Source organism: Carassius gibelio, chromosome B5 (assembly GCF_023724105.1).
Source record: "Carassius gibelio isolate Cgi1373 ecotype wild population from Czech Republic chromosome B5, carGib1.2-hapl.c, whole genome shotgun sequence".
Taxonomy (NCBI): Eukaryota; Metazoa; Chordata; class Actinopteri; order Cypriniformes; family Cyprinidae; genus Carassius; species Carassius gibelio.
Window position 1 is genome coordinate 5,134,589 of NC_068400.1, and position 21,046 is coordinate 5,155,634.

General features: G+C 37.4%; 1 long non-coding RNA gene across 3 annotated transcripts; it reads right to left on the reverse strand.

The window, feature by feature from the left end:
• Positions 1 to 17,010: 17,010 nt before the first annotated feature.
• On the reverse strand, positions 17,011 to 20,613 carry LOC127958725 (uncharacterized). 3 transcript variants are annotated; one of them, XR_008154135.1, is made up of 6 exons: positions 18,995 to 20,613; positions 18,692 to 18,745; positions 18,429 to 18,521; positions 18,255 to 18,318; positions 17,947 to 18,025; positions 17,011 to 17,804 (listed from the first exon to the last, which is right to left on the reverse strand). It is a non-coding gene; the product is annotated as an uncharacterized LOC127958725 (long non-coding RNA). The 3 variants fall into 3 exon arrangements; XR_008154133.1 differs by having other exon boundaries at positions 18,429 to 18,549; XR_008154134.1 differs by lacking the exon at positions 18,995 to 20,613 and having other exon boundaries at positions 18,429 to 18,546; positions 18,692 to 18,740.
• Positions 20,614 to 21,046: the final 433 nt, after the last annotated feature.

The following is a 21,046-nucleotide window of genomic DNA, read 5'->3' on the forward strand; positions in this document are numbered from 1 at the left end:
TATGGGCATGTTTCTCCTACTATGGTGTTGGGCCTATTTATCGCATACCAGGGATCATGGATCAGTTTGCATATGTTAAAATACTTGAAGAGGTCATGTTGCCCTATGCTGAAGAGGACATGCCCTTGAAATGGTTGTTTCAACAAGACAATGACCCAAAACACACTAGTAAACGGGCAAAGTCTTGGTTCCAAACCAACAAAATTAATGTTATGGAGTGGCCAGCCCAATCTCCAGACCTTAATCCAATTGAGAACTTGTGGGGTGATATCAAAAATGCTGTTTCTGAAGCAAAACCAAGAAATGTGAATGAATTGTGGAATGTTGTTAAAGAATCATGGAGTGGAATAACAGCTGAGAGGTGCCACAAGTTGGTTGACTCCATGCCACACAGATGTCAAGCAGTTTTAAAAAACTGTGGTCATACAACTAAATATTAGTTTAGTGATTCACAGGATTGCTAAATCCCAGAAAAAAAAAATGTTTGTACAAAATAGTTTTGAGTTTGTACAGTCAAAGGTAGACACTGCTATTTTTTTGAACACACCCCTTTCAACTAATTGCCCAATTGCACAGCCTTAAGAGCGTGCATATCATGAATGCTGGGTCTTGTTTGTTTTCTGACAATCTACTGAACCTACTGGTAACTTGTTTGCCACGTAGCAATAAAAAATATACTAAAAACCTTGATTATTCTGGTTAGTCACATTGTACTGCTATTATTTTGAACAATACTGTATATGATATATATTTTCTATTATAGTTCAGTGGCCAGATATTGCTCGCGATATAAAATAAATCTACAAATCCATTGTGTTTATTAATCCTTTTGTCCATAATTTCACGCAAGTCCTGTGCGTTTTGCTTACACTGCACAATACAACAGCACCAGTTCACCATATTAGTGAAGCTGAGATAAAATTACCAGAGTTTAAGTTTGAAGAACTCACGGCTATGCCATCTTGATTAATTCAAGTGGAGGTGACGTATTTCCTGTTTGAGAGTGGAGCTCCACTCGCCTATGGTCTGCAGCCAGATCCTTCTCAAAAAATAAAGAATCAGAGTATATAAAGTAATTGTCTCATTTTCCGGAAAAATCAAAAACATCTATAATCTAATGAAATTCATGAAAATAATAAAGAAAGTATTAGGCAATGTTAACCCTGCAAGGTACTTATCAAACAATCTGATTTTGTGTGTGTGTGTGTGTGTAAAGAGAAAGCAATAAGAGAATGCATTAAGGATCAAAGAACTAGGTGGTGCAGCAGTCAAATGTCATGTTCTGGGGGAACTTGATAATCTTAAAGGAGTAATCTTACTTATCTGAAGAAGTATTAAAGACACAGATAAAGAATGAAATGTTGACAGAAGTGAAGCGTTTGCAGTCTAGAAAAAATGGTAGGAAAGAAGATTCAATTGCAAAAACTTGATGCAACGCAATGGATAAATGTGCTATACAGACCAGCACTGAGATGTTTTAACTGCCAAAGATTGGGACATGTTGCAGCAGTTAGTAAAGGGAGAAGAAGATGTTGCAAATGTGGTGGAGATCGTGATTATGGGCAATATGGTGAGGGGATTGAACCTATTTGTTGTAATTGTGGAGGTCCACACAGTGCAGCGTTTCTAGGTTGTAAAGACCAAAAACTAGCTACAGAAGCAATGAAATACATAACAGTACAAAATATTTAATATGCTCAAGCAGTACAAGTTGTTAATGGAAATATGAAGGAAAACAACACAGGCCAATTTAAAGACACGTGCGTCAAAAATCTCTCTTGGATGGAAACATGCTTGTGGAAAACAAAATTTATTTTGTGGCATTCATAGCAGAAGTCATTAATTGCTTAGCTTAAACAGCGAAAAGAACCGAAAAGCTGAAAATCATAATATCCACAGCTGCTCAACATTTGAGTATTACTGAAATCTCAGTTGAACAGATTCAAATGTTACTTGGAGAAACCGAGGGAACCACAGTGTTATATGATCCTTTGGAACGTCAAATAAATAAAACCATTAAATGAAAATACTACAATGGAATACCCAAAGTTTGATTGTGAACAGCCAAGAATTTAAAAGATTTGTATCAGTTAACAGTTTTACCAGAAATTATTTGTATTCAGGAGACTTGGCTTCATAAGCAATTAGATTTTGTCAATCCTGGGTACAAATTGGTTAGAAAAGATAAAATTGGATCAAATGGTGGGGTGTGTGAAACCTTTGTTAAAAATGGGGTGGCTTTTAGAGAAATAATATTACACTGTAAAAAAATTCTGTAAATTTACATGGAAATGTAACAGCAAAATGCTGTTTTCATGTAATACAAGTAAATTGCCATTTTTTACAATGCATTATGGGAAGACTTGTTCACTACAGGTTGTGTGGTCGAACAACAACAGTACAGCGCTGTCATTTAACAGTATTATAACATATTTTTTTCAATGTGCACAAGACGACATTTTGGATTATCTGCACGAGATAAGTTCGCAGGTGTATCTATGGTTGAAATTACCTATTAACTTCAAATATTACATCTTGAACACTAATGTGCCTTTTTTTAATCACATAATTCGTCTGTGCATTTTATTAAGGCCAAGTAGTAACGTTCATTAAGTGAGCAAGTGGTCGTAGGATTCACTGCGGTCAAGCCAGCCGACAAGTAGAAGAGCACGGCCAATCTAGCCGCCACGCTATTTCTATGGTCGCATATAAACTGCTTATTACGGTAATACTGTCAGAGAACTGATCTGAACGCAGTTCCCTTCCAGCGAACGCTAGTTTTTTTTCCCCCCAACACACAGTCCGTTACTATCTGATGCTGAATACCAAAATAAAAACCCTCTAATACTCATATTAAAAAATAAGAACAATAATATATGCTTGCTGCATCTCTACATTCGAAAAACTATTAAAATAAAAGTTCTAGATTGCACAGACTGGTTCCACCTCAGACAGAAAGTACAGTGTCAGCTAGGCTTGGGCGGTATCCAAATTTTGATACCGTCAAACCTCCTCCCTATTTTACCTCGGTATACGGTATTACCGTGAATAATAAAAAAATTATGACGTAAGGCTAAGACACTAATACTGAAACAATAACAAAATTACATGCACAACAACATTAACAACTTTTATTAGCAACAAATAGTCAAACAGAATTAAATATACATATACATACAGAACAATTTTTGCGCAGAGACGCGCACACAAATCAATAAAATCACTAGGGGTGTGCACGGATAGTCGAACATTCGAATATTCGTTCTGCTCTAATTATTAAATAAATAAAAATGATATTCGAATTTCAACATATTTTTGCTTGCCATAAACAAAGAAGAAAAAAAGCCCACAATAAAACCTAATTCGGTCACTTTCTGTGATTCTCCGCGGCATATTTGAAGATGTATGCAAGCAAAAAATAATTAATAAATAAATAAGAACTGCGATCTTCTACAGTACTTCAAAAATGCTGTGGATAATCACAGAAAGTGACCGCATTCTAGAACATTGTTGCGTCATCTCTCTAGCAACGAATAAACACCGTTAACTTGGAGAATGCAGTGAAAACTCCTCTTCTCGCGTCTGCCCTAGACCCTCGGCCCAAACATCTTCGGTTTCTCGATGAAAACATGAGAGAAGTAAGAAAAAAAAACTTTTCTGAATATTATCAGAACATTGATGCGAGTGGTGCCGATGCAGCCGCTGCCACCAACGATGAAGAGGATGGAATGCCCACTTGTCGGAGAAGGCTGAGCCAGTTCTTCAGCGATGATTACAGAGAGTCCAGCCGAGGCGAGCGGGAACAGTTCTTGCTGGAGCCATGTATTCCACCAGATGAGGATCCCATTCAGTGGTGAAACGAAAACACGAAGCGCTTCACTAAATGTATTCGCTTAGCACACCGTTATTTGTGAGTCCCACCAACGTCTGTGCCGTCAGAGCGCGTTTTCTCCACGGCCGGCCTTATTGTTAACAGACTAAGGAGCCGACTTTCATGCCTGTGTTTACATGCCCGTGTTTCTTAACAAGAACATGTACAACAATAGAAAAAAAAGCAAAAAAAGATTTGCTGACAGTTTCAAAGTTAAGTGTAAGCTACATTCTCTATGTGACGAGTGGGACGGGGCCGAGAGATGTGGGAACGACACCTGTGACCCACTACCGGTCTCAAGTCCCACAGAGGAGATGGAAAGATATAAAACTGGAGCGAAGACAGTGAAGGACGAGAGAGGACCAGGCCTGGGCAATATTTTATGTTTGCTTTTTTTTGTGCGCACCAGTCTTCCATGAGGGGCTGGTGTGCTGTTTTGTGTTTATTTTTGTCATTAAAGTTTCATTTTGATTGTGCACCGGTTCCCGCCTCCTTCTTCCGGATGAATAAGAAGGTTTTATTATTACACTCTACAATAGCCTAATTGTTGCAGGCTGCTTTATGTTTTTTTCTTTGTTCATTTTTATTTTTTTATTTTTTTTGGTTTTAATCTGTACTTTTTTTGTTAGCACGCATTGTTAAAGGTTTTCAGCTACAAAACACGATGTGTAATGTTCAAGCTTATTGTGTGTAAGCTTGTTCAAAAATGACAGAAACAATAAATGTTTCTAAAAAATAACATCTGTCTCAGTAAACGTAATTTACATAAACGAATATTCGTTTTTTGTGAGCTCAAAATTATTTGAATGTGATATTTGCGGAAAACGCCCATCCCTAAAAATCACACCACACTAACAACTTTTAATAGCAAAATAGCTTATAAAAAAAAGAGCAAATAGACCCACAACAGTCAACCAGAGTTTAATTAAAGTAAAAATCCAAATATTTATATATATATATCTAAGTGAGTGAAGTGACATTCAGCCAAGTATGGTGACCCATACTCAGAATTTGTGCTCTGCATTTAACCCATCCGAAATGCACACACACAGAGCAGTGAACACACACACACACACTGTGAGCACACACCCAGAGCAGTGGGCAGCCATTTATGCTGCGGCACCCGGGGAGCAGTTGGGGGTTCGATGCCTTGCTCAAGGGCACCTAAGTCATGGTATTGAAGGTGGAGAGAGAACTGTACATGCACTCCCCCCACCCACAATTCCATCCGGCCCGAGACTAGAACCCACAACCCTTCGATTGGGAGTCCAACCCTCTAACCATTGGGCCACTGTCAGGACCGGGGCTCGAACTTGGGTCTCTGATGCCAGAGTCTTAATTTCTACCGCTGAGCCACAGGAGGTAGTTGAACCCAAATAGTCAGACGCCTTGTAAACTTAACTCAGAAGAGTTTATTTAACAAAAACAAAGCAAAAGGGAACAAAATATCCTTTGTATAGAGTTAGGTTATAAAACAGGAAAATCCACAGACCAGAACGGGTCAAAAATAGTAAAACAGTCTCCAAAACAAAAACTCAGAGAGAAAACTGCAAAACTATTCTCAGGAAAACAATTCAAAAAATACTTTCAAAGAATAGATCTGGTAACTAGAGCAGACTTATGGCAGCAACTTGCTTAGGAACAATAACAACCAAGCAAAGATACAAAGGAAGTGATCAGCTTAAATAGACAGCCCAGAATGAGAAACATGTGAAAACAATTACACTGATTACAAAATGCACAATGTTGACGTGAGTGCACATTGGGGACCTCTAGTGGCCAAAATAACACATTGCAACACAAAGGTTCTGACAGGCCACGACTTCCCCATATATATATATATGGGGAAGTCTCTGTTTCTCCTCGTCTCGTTGTCGCGATGATAACCACGCATACGCATTTTAGGCATTCAATAAATTATATTTAATATTTAATCCTTGTCTTCTATATAAGTGCATTGTTTTTTGTTTGAAGGTATTGAAACTGATACCGTTGCTAATTTTAGATCCCACAGTATACCATATTACCGTATTACCGCCCAAGCCTAGTGTCAGCTGCATGCTGCTGAATCTACTTTCAAAAATCTATAAAAATAAAAGTTTTAGATTACACAGACCACTTTCACCTCATATTGGTTGGTACACCTTGCCACAATGTCAGCTGCATAGTTTCAGGACAGTCTGATGTGTAATTTCAAAATAACAGCCTCCCAAATCTCAAAAATAATCTGTTGCATCTCTACTTTCAAAAATGTATATTAAAAAAAGTTATAGATTGCACAGGCCACTTTCACCTCGGATTGACAGTACACCTTGCCACAATCTCAGCTGCATCGTTTCAGGAGAGTCTGATATGGAATTACAAAATAAGAGCCCCCCAAATATCATAAATGAGATGCTACATCTCTATTTTCAAAAACCTATAAAAATAAAAGTTATAGATTGCACAGACCACTTTCACCTCAGATTGAGAGTACACCTTGCCACAGTGTCAGCTCCATCGTTTAAGGACAGTCTGATGTGTAATTACAAAATAAGGCCCAATACCAATTCTACACCTTAGCCCTTCCACTTTCCCTTTTCCCCCTTCCCCTCCGTTTCTCGCGTTCACGTGAAGGGGTAGGGGTGTCTCAATTCTCTTTTAGTTGGAGGGGTAGGATTAAGGGGAAGGGCTAGATAGCCCTTCAAATGAAGATTTTTCGGGACCACACTTCAAACGAAGGGGTATGAATTATCACGGCCCAAGCTGCTACAGCGAACAAAAAGACACATAAATGTAAGCTTTGTTGGCATAAATAAAGATTTTAACGAAAAGTAATCATTTGTTTTATGTAACATTCAATTGTGAGTTCATTTTAACGGTCATGTTATTCAAAAAATGTTTGCAAAAAATCGCTAATATTTGCTAACGTAATATCATTACAGACTGCATGACAGTGCCACAGCATATGTCTGATCAGGGCGCTAACTGCCATAGACTAATCGCCCCAATAATTAGAAATCGCTAAACCATTTTCTCAAATATTGCCTATTTGACAGAGAAAGAGAGAGAGAGAGAGAGAGAGAGAGAGAAGCCCCTTTCACACTGCACGTCGGACCCACAATATTTCTGGAACATTGCCGGGTCGCCTTCTGTGTGAAAGCAACCACGTCCCGGGATTGATTACCGAACTGAACCCAGGTCGGGGACCCAGTAACATTGCGGGGTTTCACCCGGGACGAGCGCTGTGTGAACAAAAGCCAGATCTAATTCCGTGTCGAAGTGATGACGAGCGTTATCGTGCGACTCTTTTACCAGCTGTTTTAAAGGAAGATCAACGTTCGCGACGAAAACATATGTGCAAACTGTAATGAAGCAGAGATCAGTTAGTTCCTCACATTCCGCGCTGACGCCGAGATCGTTTGCTTGCTTCAGTGAAAGTATAACGTGCCTAGCGTTGTCGACTCATACATTACACGTCACGTGCTGATGTCACGTGTCGTTACGGGATCTTCAAGGGTTTTGTGTGAAAGCACGCACATATACCGGGTCATCACTGGCAGTGTGAAAGTGCAAAATCTAGCGACCAGGGAACAATTGCAGGAACACTTTACCCCTGTATTTGCCGGAATGGCAGTGTGAAAGGGGCTAGAGAGAGAGATGGAAGTTGCGTTTATTCGCGTCTGTGTGTTTATCTTTTTAGAGTGAGTTTACTTAAAAACAGCGATTGTATCCTCTTTTCGCTGGAAAATATAATGTAGCGATTCAGTATTTAAACTGTATTTAATAAAAGTCATGGGGCAGCGTTGACAAGTTTATTTTTTCCTGGATGTGTGAGCTGCGCGATTTCCGATATGTGTGTGTGTGTGTCAGTAAGCAGCTCATTAATACAGAAAGATAATTAAAGGCTCTAATGACCACCAGTATATGTGTGTATTGAAAGAGCTAGATGACGAATGATGGCATGTGACGTCATGGTAGTGGTGTCCCAATCCTTAGGGGAATATTTTCTCCCCTACCCCATGACACTCTTTCAAGGGACAAGGGGAAGGGGTATGCGGAGGGGTAGGGGAAGGGGAATAAAATATTCTATTCTATAAAATAGAACTGGGATTGGGCCTAAGAGCCTCCCAAATCTCATAAACAAGCTGCTGCATCTCTACTTTCAAAAATCTATAAAAATAAAAGTTATAGATTCCACAGACCATTTTCACCTGAGATTGAGAGTAATCCTTGCCACAATGTCAGCTGCATAGCTTCAGGACAGTCTGATGTGCAATTACAAAATTACAGCCTCCCAAATCTCAAAAATAATCTGCTGCATCTCTAAATTCAAAAATGTATATTAAAAAAATGTATAGATTGCACAGACCACTTTCACCTCATATTGAGAGTACACCTTACCACAGTGTCAGCTGCATCGTTTCACTACTGTTTGATGTGTTATTACAAAATAAGAGCCCCCCCCCCCCCCAAATCTCGTAAATATGCTTCTGCATCTCTAATTTAAAAAATCTATAAAAATAAAAGTTATAGATTGCACAGACCACTTTCACCTCAGATTGACAGTAAACCTTACCACAATGTCAGCTGCATTGTTTCAGTACTGTCTGATGTGTAATTACAAAATAAGAGCCTCCCAAATCTCAAAAATAAGATGCTGCATCTCTACTTTCAAAAATGTATTTTAATCCCACTGTGACGAGTGGGGCAGGGCCGAGAGCCATGAGAACGGAGCGAAGCCGGTGAAGTTAATGAGAATGAGCGACACCTGCACCACTTACCAGTCTCGAGTCCCACGGAAGAGCTCCTGACGGATAATTGGAGCAGTACAACATTGAAGGATGAGAGAGGACCAGACACTTGTGGACTATTTAATTATTACAGTTTTATTTGAATGTTCACCGGTTATCGCCTCCTTCCTCCCGACTTATGAATGTTCTTACACCCATCAATTCACTCTATCAACAAATTATTACACAAACATATATTACAAACATTCATTGCCAAAGAAGGTGGCTGTTCACATAATGCTGTATCCAAGCATGTTAACAGAAAGTTGAGGGGAAGGAAAACGTGTGGATGAAAAAGATGCACAACCAACCGAGAGAACCACTGAATCCCCACTGAAGCTAAGCAGGGCTGAGCCTGGTCAGTACCTGGATGGGAGACCTCCTGAAAAAACTAGGTTGCTGCTGGAAGAGGTGCTAGTGAGGCCAGCAGAGGGTGCTCACCCTGTGGTCTGTGTGGGTCCTAGCGCCCCAGTGTAGTGATGGGGACACTATACTGTCAACAAGCACCGTCTTTCGGATGAAATGTTAAACCGAGGTCCTGGCTCTCTGTGGTCACTAAAAATCCCAGGATGTCTTTCGAAAAGAGTAGAGGTGTGACCTCGGCATCCTGACTAAATTCGCCCATTGGCCTCCGACCATCATGGCCTCCTAACAATCCCCATATCTGCTGATTAGCTTCACTCTGTCTCCTCTCCACCAGTAAGCTGGTGTGTGGTGGGCGTTCTGGCGCACTATGGCTGCCGTCGCATCATCCAGGTGGATACTGCACACACCAGGGGAGGATGAGGAGATACCCCCTGTCTATGTAAAGCGCTTTGAGTGCATAGAAAAGCGCTACATAAATGTAATGAATGAATTAATTAATTAATAAACCGCAGCCTTATGAGGATTATTAAGCAAAATCGATTCAAGAATTTGAGTGAACTTCACAAGGAATGGACTGAGGCTGGGGTCAAGGCATCAAGAGCCACCGCACACAGACGGGTCAAGGAATTTGATGAAACACGGAAAACGTCAAAGGCGTCTTAGCCGGGCTAAGAAGAAGATGAAGTGGACTGTTGCCCAGTGGTTAAAAAGTCCTCTTTTCAGATGAAAGCAAGTTCTGAATTTCATTTGGAAATCAAGACCCTAGAGTCTAAAGTAAGGGTGGAGAAGCTTATTCCCCAAGGTGATTGAAAACTACTGGTGTTGGTTCATTGTGTTTTTTGAAAACCAAAGACACTGCATCCGTTTACCAAGAAATTTTGGAGCATTTCATGCTTCCTTGTGCTGACCAGCTTTTTGAAGATGCTGATTTCATTTTCCAGCAGGATTTGGCACCTGCCCATGTGGAAGATTTTTATTAATAAGATTTTACTCAATCAAGTATAATCAAGATGAATATAGTCACATATATGCATATGTGTCTTATTCCATCATAATCATATACCCTTTGTGTGAAAGGAATGTGCCTACGTCTGAAAAAAACATCCTGACCACCACAGATAGAAAACTCTTTTCTTTACCTTAGCAAGTCTCAGGAAACATCTGGAAAAACATGCAATGGGCCTCTTTTCTTTACCATAGCAAGTCCCTAGGGAGGTATCAAAATTGCAAGCATAAGGAAAAGTCTGACTATTTGGAAACGCCCTGTATAGGGTATATAATGAGATGCTACCTAGCATTCGGGAGATCTTCTCACAAAGAGGATCTCGGCTTTGTTTCTCTCTGAAATAAAGTCCATCTTCTGGAAACGAAACCCCGAGACTGTGTGATTCCTCAGATCCATGGCAGACAAAAATACACTACACCCACACTGCCAAAAGCACCAAAAGTTGATTAAATGGTTTTGGTCAAGTCAAGTCACCTTTATTTATATAGTGCTCTAAACAAAAAAGATTGTCAAAGCAACTGAACAACATTAATTAGGAAAACAGTGTCTCAATAATGTAAAAATGACAGTTAAAGGCAGTTCATCATTGAATTCAGTGATGTCATCATTCAGCTCAGTTCAGTTCATGTAGTAAATTAAGTGTCCCCAACTAAGCAAACCAGAGGTGACACCGGCAAGGAACCAAAACTTCATCGGTGACAGAATGGAGAAGAAACCTTGGGAGAACCCAGGCTCAGTCGGTGGGCCAGTTCTCCTCTGACCCGATGAAGCCAGCAGTTCAGTTCAGGCTGCAGCAAGTCAGATTGTGCAGAAGAATCATCGGTCTCCTGTGGTCTTGTCCCAGTGGTCCCAGTGATAAAGACTGGATCTGGTGGCTATGTTGACCTCAGAATAAGAGAGAAACAGACTAATCAGACTAATATTACCGTAGATGCCATTCAAATACTTAGGTGCTAAACCATTCAGGGCTTTATAAGTAACAAGCAAGATTTTAAAATGTGTACAATGTTTGATAGGGAGCCAGTGCAGTTTTGACAGATCTTTGCTAATATGGTCATATTTCCTGGTTTTTGTAAGAACTCTAGCTGCTGCATTTAGCATCTAGGAATACCTGAAGTTTGTTTATTAGGCATGCAGAACAACCACCCAATAAAGCATTACAATAATCTAACCTTGCGGTCATAAAGGCATGGAATAACATTTCTGCATTTCATATTGAGAGGATAGGCTGTAATTTAGATATATTTTTTAGATGGAAAAATGCAGTTTTACAAATGATAGAAATTAGATTTTTAAAGAAAGAATTGCTATCAAAGAGCAAACCTAGGTTCCTAACGGATGACGAAGAATTAACAGAGCAGCCATCAAGTCTTAGACAGCGTTATAGGCTATTACATGCAGAGTTTTTAGGTCCTATAATTAACACCACCTTTTTTAAATCGTCTATGCATTCCGTTTTTTTTTAATTGGTATGTTTCGACGGGCAGTGAAGAAATATAGAGCTGAGTATCATCAGCATAACAGTTAAAGCTAACACCGTGTTTTCTGATGATTCTAAGGTTAACATGTAAAGTGTGAAGAGTCATGGCCCTAGTACTGAGCCTTGAGGTACTCCATACTGCACTTGTGATTGATATGATACCTCTTCATTCAATGCTACGAATTGATGGCGGTCATATAAGTACGATTTAAACCATGCTAATGCACTTCCATTAATGCCATAAAAGCTTTCTAGTCTATGCAAAAGAATGTTGTGTTCAATAGTGTCGAACTCAGCACTAAAATCCAGTAGCACAAATAGAGAGATACAACCACAATCAGATGATAAGAGCAGGTCATTTGTCTCAGTATTATGATACCTTTTCTAGTATCTTGGACAGAAAAGGGAGATTCTAGATAGGTCTATAATTAAGTAGTTCTCAACTTTTGGGATCAAGTTGTGGTTTTTTGATGAGAGGCTTAATAACAGCCAGTCTAAAGGTTTTGGAGACATACCCTGATGGTAATGAGGAATTAATAATAGTCACAAGAGGATCTATGAATTCTGGAAGCACCTCTTTTAGTAGCTTAGATTGAATAGGGTCTAACATACATGCTGTTGGTTTAGATGATTTAACAAGTTTATACAATTCTTCCTATCCGATAGTAGAAAATGAGTGGAACTGTTCCTCAGGGGATCTATAGTGCACTGTCTGATGTGATACTGTAGCTGAAGGCTGCATTGTTACAATTTTATCTCTAATAGTATCGACCTTAGAAGTAAAGTAGTTCATAAAGTCATTACTGCTGTCATATTGGGAAATGTCAACACAATGTGCTTGACTTCCCAGAAAACTCACAAGACCTGAACCCTATAGAGAATCAATAGGATATTGTCAAGAGGAAAATAAGAAACCAAAAAAAAAAAAAAAAAAAATGCAGATAAGCTGAAGGCCACTGTCAAAGGAACCTGGACTTCCACTCCACCTCAGCAGTGCCACAAACTGATCACCTCCATGCCACGCCGAATTGAGGCAGTAATTAAAGCAAAAGTAGCCCCCACCATGTATTGAGTACATGTACAGTAAAGGAAAATTAAGAAGACAAACAATTCACAATTTTTCTTTTTATTGTTCTTATTAAGTATAATAATTTGTTGAGATAGTGAATTGGTGGGTTTTTGTTAAATGTGAGCCAAAGTCATCACAATTAAAAGGACCATAGACTTAAACTACTTCAGTCTGTGTGCATTGAATTTAATTACAATACACAAGTTTCACAATTAGAGTTGAATTACTGAAATAAATTAACTTTTCCATGATATTCTAATTTATTGAGATTCACCTTTATATGAAAGTTTTGGCTTTTATTTTGTAATACCACATCAGACAGTACTGATATGACACATCTGACACTGTGGGAAGGTGTACTCTCAATCTGAGGTTGAGTTAGTCTGTTAGTCTGTATTTTTTATAGATTTTTTAAAGTAAAGATGCAGAAGCAGATTTAGGAGGCTCTTATTTTGTAATTACACATCAGATAGTCCTGAAACAATGCAGCTGACATTGTGGCGAAATGTACTCTCAATCTGAGGTAGAAGTGGCCTGTGCAATCTATCATTTTTTTAGATATATTTTTGAAAGAAGAGATGCAGCATCTCGTTTATGAGATTTGGGAGGCTCTTATTTTGTAATTCCACATCAGACTGTCCTGAAACGATGCAGCTGAGATTGTGACAAGGTGTACTGTCAATCTGAGGTGAAATTGGCCTGTACAATTTATAACTTTTTTAATATACATTTTTGAAAGTAGAGATGCAGCAGATCATTTTTTAGATTTGGGAGGCTGTTATTTTGTAATTACACATCAGACTGTCCTGAAACGATGCATCTGACATTGTGGCAAAGTGTATTCTCAATCTGAGGTGAAAGTGACCTGTGCAATCTATGACTTTTATTTTTATAGATTTTTGAAAGTAGAGATCCAGCACCATAACTATGAGATTTGGGAGGCTCTTATTTTGTAATTAGACATCAGACTGTCCTGAAACGATGCATCTGACATTGTGGCAAGGGGTACTCTCCATCTGAGGTGAAAGTGGCCTGTGTAATCTATAACTTTTTTTTAATATACCTTTTTTAAAGTAGAGATGCAGCATCTCATTTATGATATTTGGGGGGCTCTTATTTTGTAATTCCACATCAGACAGTCCTGAAAGGATGCAGCTGATATTGTGGGAAGGTGTAATCTCAATTTGAGGTGAAAGTGGTCTGTGCAATCTATAACTTTCATTTTTATAGATTTTTTAATATAGAGATGCAGCATCTCATTTATGAGATTTGGGGGGGCTCTTATGTTTGTAATTGAACTTCTGGTACGATACTTGGACATTTCCAATCTGGGAACACTGGTTCTCTTCCAGCAAACGCTACTTTTTTTCCCCAACACACAGTCCGTTACTGTCTGATGCTGAATACCAAAATAAAAACCCTCTAATACTCATATTACAAAATAAGAACAGTAATACATGCTTGCTGCATCTCTAAATTTGAAAAACTATAAAAATAAAAGTTATAGAATATACAGAATGCAAAACTGCGATTTCTGGTAATAAGAAGTCAATAAATGCATTTATTTTATATATTTATACAACACAACGACATATGTAGCATGAATATGTAGTTATAGCGATGTTGTTTTTAAAATATCAAATCAGGTAATTTTTGAGGATTAGTGTTCAGTTACCGTTATTTTAAAAACTTATTTCAGGCTAACGTTAAGTTGTATAAACACAGGTTGCGGTTGCCTTTTTACGTTACATATTGTTCTTTTTTTTCACTGATCTCATGTTAACTAATGTCATATTGATGACTTTCAGATAGTACAGAGACAGGCTGTTGACAGTTGATTTTCAGCTTTGCACTGCACTATACTGTTAGCAGCAGCAATTAGCATGTTAAGTAAATGTAAAATGAAGCTTATTGTTTACAATTCTTACAATTACATATATTAATATAATTATGTACTTATTCATATACACAATATATTCAGGCATACTCGTATACAAACATGTACACTGCCATTCAAAAGTAATGATGCTGAAAATTCAGCTTGGAATCACATGAGTATATTACATTTTAAAATTGAAAACAGTTATTTTAAATTGTAATTATATATTACGGGATGACCTTTTCTTTGTATTTTTATTGAAATAAATGCAATTAACTATTTACAGCAATTCATGAATACATTTCTAATAAATTTAATAGCATACCAAGCATTTTGTATGTGTCCTTTCTTTCATGTTGTCCTTGCATAGTCTCCACCATGGTTTGCTGTGCTGCATGGGGATGCTCCACTCGGTCAGAGGAAGGTGTGCGAATGTATGGCTTCCCTGCTGACATGGAGAGGAGAAAATAATGGTTGGATCAAGTCAGCAGCAGCCATCTAAATATAAATAAAAATTACAACAACAACAAAAAATTGTTAGGTAATTATACTTAAATTTACTTAAACCTGAGCTGAGACATTGCAGGGAGTCATCAGTGTTACCTATAACTGTGCATTTAATATGTGGGTAAACAAAAAAACAAAACAAAAAAAGTTGTGTGTGGAAACTAAACTCAAGTCACTCTGCAGGCACATTTTGAGGAAAACCAATTTGTCATGACCAAAAAATTAAAGAGTAGGCTGAGACCAGATGCTATTCCCACAATCTTTGTGGTCAAAAAAAGGAGTGCCCCTGCTCCACGATCAGTGTTGGGGAGTTACTAGTTACATGTAACGGCGTTACGTAATTTAATTACAAAATAAATGTAACAGTAATCAATTACAGTTACTAAGAAAAAATGAGTAATTAAATTACAGTTACTTATGAAAATTGTAATGATTACAAAGAGGATTACATTTGAATATTTACACACATCCACATACAGCTTATTTCTTTCCCAAATTGCACTAAAACATGTGTCCCATAATCCGTAGAATTCAGTCATAAAAATGGAATTCAGCCTATAACGCGGATGAAATATGCCACATTTTGGATGAATGAATCAAAAGTAGGTCAGTAGGCCTACACTTGAATAAAAACGCGATATGGACTGGTGTCTGTGAATATTAAGCCGCAAAAAGACTGAATATGAATCCTGCACGTTCTGCGTTTCTGTGGAAATCAGGCGCTGACTGGACTTTGGGAGAACCGGGACTATTCCCGGTGGCCTGGCAGACGATTTGGCCCTACTTTGATATTGTTATTGTATAATTGCAGGCCGAACATACTAAAGCGATTATTTCCGAATCCGCCATTCGATAATTAAATCTCTAATAAATCATGAATCGGTTAGTTGTGACTGGCCATGGTTGGTCTCGCACGCTCTCTGCGCCTCCGCTGAACGGTTTGGATCAGACTCCGGAGTAATCAATGCGAGAGAGAGAGACCAGAGTGAACTGTGTAGCGCACAGCTGGAGCAGAGAAGCGACACTTCTGTTCAGGGTTTCAGGTGCAGGTCAGTTTCATCTGTAAATATGCTAATGTAGTTTTGTCTTTGTTTAATTAGTCAAGTAGCAGCAGCAGCACATTGCTCACACTCACTCAAAATACTGTATAAACGACGTCATTATTATCTATTGTAATGTTACAGTAGTAATATAGCAGACAAATCATCATATTTCCTTAGGAAAATTAATGTAGCCTATGGTATGGTACTAACCGTGGTTTAACATGGAATTTGTTGTAAAAAATAAATACAAGTGGTAATTCATTTGCCAAAAAACAAAACAAAATACACCTACAACATGGTAAAAGTCAAATAAAAATCTTCAGTATTAAAGTCATGAGAGAGATGGATGGATAATGGAAGTGAAGGTGCAGTTCAGGAGAGAACTCTTAATTATGTTGCAAGTCCCCCAACCTAAGGATTCAAATTTTTCATGTCAGGTCCATAAAAAAAAATAGGGTTGTCCATGTTTCAGAATGGGTTGTGGGTGTATGAGTGTGAGATTTCCCAGCCTATTTCTTTATTTTTATTTTGAGAAACTATCATCATATCATATACAAAGAGACAGCAGTGTTTCAAAAAGACACCAATGTTTCAGGAGTTTAGTACACAAAATAGGACACATGCTTATTAGATAACCGTATTTAAGTTGATGTATATGCTTTAATTTTTTTTTATTAACTATTTTTCCCCAAACCATTGTTAGATGCAGTTAGATGCCTGTACACTGTAAAAACTAAAGGTTCCTGGAGGCACCTTTTGGGGTTCTTCACTTCGCCACACCGGCGGAACCCTCTGAAGAGCTTCTAGGCACCACTCTAAATGGGGGTGGTTCTCTGAGGAACTTTCAATGGTTCCTGGAGGAACCCTTTTATTAGGATGGCCAGGAACCACCTGGGGTGCTTCAAGGCACCATTTCCCTAATTTCAGTTCTTCACCCCCTCCCCCGGTTTATTTATTTTTCCTGCTATTGACATTTTTTATGATTTAAAAAAACAAACTGAAAAAATAAAACAAATGCATATAAAACATAGTTTATTGATAAGCAACAATATCCATAATCACCTTAAATAGTCAATACTGCACATCACAATCCCATTCATGGACACATCAGTGTTAATATTGCTATAAACAAATATAAAACAACAAAAAAAAACATTTACACCTTGGTAAAATTATAAACAAATAAATGTGACTCAATTATCTTAGAACTTTAAAAAACATTTAATGTACCTGCAACAATGATACAATTTAAATTAATAAATTCAATTCAATTTTAGACACAATGCAACTAATAGTAACATTTTCTTTCCTGTTCTAAATTATGGAAACTGATTGGAAGAATTATCACAGGACATTTTAAGAAATTGATAAGCCTCAAGATAGCTTAATAAACCAGTTTCTCAGCAGCGGAAGTTGTTATAGTTGGGTTAACTTCGAGAGCAGTGAATGGGAGAGTATCACAAATATTTTTGCATTCTCATTTACTCAAATAACAAAACAAAAACTCTAAAGATAGCATTTTCACAACTTTCAATCAAAGGAAAAAATCTGACAGAGACTGATAACAGCAGTCAGAAGATAAAACAATGTCAAATTTAGCATTCCTCCAAAAGACTCTGGATTTGAAACACCCTTGCATTAGCTATTTTTTTTTTAGTAATTTGATACAAATGTGATATAATACAAAGTATAGCGTTATTAATGCACATAATTTTTAAAAAATCAAAATATTAAAAAATGGTGAGGATTTACGATGCTGATGGCCGCTGAAACACATCATCAGTCTTATGGAAATGGTCCATGGTCTCCTCCTGAATGGCCAACAGATACAGCAGAAAAACAGTGCGCTTTAGTGTACTTTTAATTGCTTTTCTGTATAATGTTGAACAGAACACAGTTACTCATAGTAAGGTGAACTCATGTCGGCAGGTTCATCAGCAAGAAGCTCCTCACCATCAGGAAAGACTGCAGTGCTGCTCTCACCAAATGGGTCTCCTGCTATTACCACAGCTGTTCTGAGATTATGTGTAGGCTGTTCATTGAAAAAAAGAGTGATTTACTAAAAATTAAATAACAAAATATTTACATTTATTCGTTTAGCACAGGTATTTTTTAAATTATCTTAAAAATGAGGAACACCACAGGAATTATTTTGTCATATTAGTGCATTGATGGTTGTGGGCTAATTAAGTGCACAATGTGTGTATAAGTTGTGTGTGTACACTACATATGTATACACACATGGACAAACTCATACTTACCTCATCATATACATCCAGGACAGCAGGATCATCATTTTACAGGAAGGGCAATGTTAGAATTACTCTGGAAACAATAAAAAAAGAGAAAAGAAAAAAAGAACTGTTAATAAACTATAAATAATTGAATGTTTTAGAAGTGTTTCTGGTGTGTCTCTGCAAAACTTATTTACACACCTACAAAAGATGGGGTACGTCCAGAGAGGTCTGTTTATTGTCAGCCAGCATCAGACTTCAGCAGCTGTCTGTCCTCTGCCTCACAGGTGTCCACTACAGAGACACATTTCTTTATTAACTGCTGAATAAAAAGAAGGGTCGTTTTTTAATTGTTTAATTCAGTTCAGTGTAACAGTGTACACAGTCATATATAATTTTGGATTAGGCCAAGCTGAAACACCATTTCAGTTATTTCAATGTCAAATAAATAATTAAATACTTACATAGTGCTGTTCTGTGAATCCTTTGAGACTTTAAGAGAAGTCATACTGGATTTTCTGAGGAGAGAAAATGATCAAAACCAGTTTTATGTAACGTTACCTTATGTGCAAATGACTCGAAAAATAGGCTAACGTTAATAGCCTTACGTTACATGTAACGTTACGTTAACATGGATGTGTAACTATTTAAAAAACGTAAAAGACAACAATAATTTAGAAAAGTTGAAGAAAAGAGTTACAATGAATAAAGGTAAACAATAAACATCATGTGTAAGTTAAACCTAACTAATAATTATTGTTTGTGACCTTGTGTTTGTAGTCTCCATTTCGTCCCACAAAGTGCATTAGACTCGTAAGCATCGCAGCTATTAAATTAATGGTTAAAACAAAACATTGTATGAATCAGTATACAAATAATAAATCTGTGTATTTATATCGGAGCCTTTACTCACCTTGCGCAGCGGGTGTTTCTTTCTTTGAGGAAAGGAGCCGTTACTTCCTTGTATTTGAAATCGCTCTTCCACGCGCATGCGCGCAAACAGCAGGAGCGCGAGGACGCCAAGCCTCATGAATTTTCTTCTTCTTGACAAAAGCTGAACAGTTATTTCTGATTAATTTTAACTTATTTCATTAGGGGAAAAAAATAATCTAAATATTACTATTGTACCGATTGTTATAATTATAGTTTTTTTTTATTAAATTAATGCGTTTAGTCATATTAAGTTGAATAATATTTTTAATGTTTGCTTTAAAGTTTCAAAGTAAACTATCCTCCTTCAAATGATTTAACATTTAGCCTATTTCAATAAAACTATTTTTAGTTATTGCAGTATTTAAGTTTAAGTCTGGAGGAAATTAATAAATAATAATAACAAACATGCTGTAGCCACTGGATGCCTGTTTGCTTGTATATATTCCCTATTGCTGAGAAGTGTTTTCAGAAATAATTGTAACATTTTAGTTGGATATTCTGTCTGTTTAGAAGATTTTGTATGTCCTTTTGCTTTTGTTATTTAATTTATTTATGTTTTGACAGATCAAATGTGAAGATTTGTTCAACCATTTAGGTTTTTTTTTCACATGCAAGTGCCACAAAACTAATTGTTCCATCACATTCCTAAAAAGTAAATAATAATAATAATAAGTCACATTTAATTTTTGTCACTTCTCTGGGTTCTTCCAGATGCTGGCTTTTACAAGTGAGATCTTCCAGGAACCACTTTAATGTTAACAGAGCTTGCAGTAACCCTTTTTTTAAATGTGAGTTCCTCCAGGAACCTCCAGAGCACTTTGAGGTCTCAGTGTAATGAAAGGGTGACTCCAGAACCTCAGAACTGGGAACAAAGTGCTTCAAGGATCCCATGAGTTCCTGCACGAACTGCAAAGACTATAATGGTTCTTCCAGGAACCCTATTATGAGAAAAAGAGCTTTGAGGCACTTAAAATACATTTTAAGGTTCCTGGAGTACTCAAAAGGATACCTGAGGCACCTTTAGTTTTTACAGTGTAGTTATGCAAAGATTTGGTTTCAAAAACAGTATCTATAAACTATTTCTTTTGATTTTAAATCTGCATCGAACTTCAGATCAATCTCATTAAAGTAAAAGGCAGTACTAAAGTCTGATTGTGTGGTGGATGTGTTCAAATGGGATCATCTTAATTCAAGTGATGAAGGATGGTGAAAGTCTGACAGTGTTGAGCACTACTTTAAGGTTAAACCTGCATGGTGTAAATGGTTGAAGATGATTAACAGTTGCAAATAAACATTCATTAGAAATTTATAAAAGTAATCAAAAAGTACTCAAAAGTAATTAGTTACATTACTTTTTTAAAGTAATTAAAAAAGTTACACTGCTATTACATTTTAAACAGGGTAACTTGTAATCTGTAACCTATTACATTTCCAAAGTAACCTTCCCAACACTGTCCACGATGCACCCCTAGACCTGTAAACATACAGCAAAGCGCTGCTGATTACAGCTATATTATTTCAGGTGATACATATATAATAAGTACAAACTCCTATTATTTGAAGTAATATTTCTAATTTTGAAGTGATGTGATATTTTCAATATTTAAAATGAGCAATTCCATGTATTCTGCCTCTATCAGTTTCAAAGGTTGTGGAAAAAAAGAATGAGGACACTTAGAGAAGGGAAAGTGACAGTGAAGAAATAGAGGACGAGGCTAGAGAGGAGAGACAGGGACAGGTGACACTACTCAGTCAGCCAGCAGCAAGTCAGTCAGCAGCCAATCAGCATTCCAGTGAACCATCAGCCAGTTACCTGGGTCTATTAAAAAAATTAAAGAGACCAGAAAAAATATTTAAAAAATGCAAAGGCAGCACTAAGAAAAATA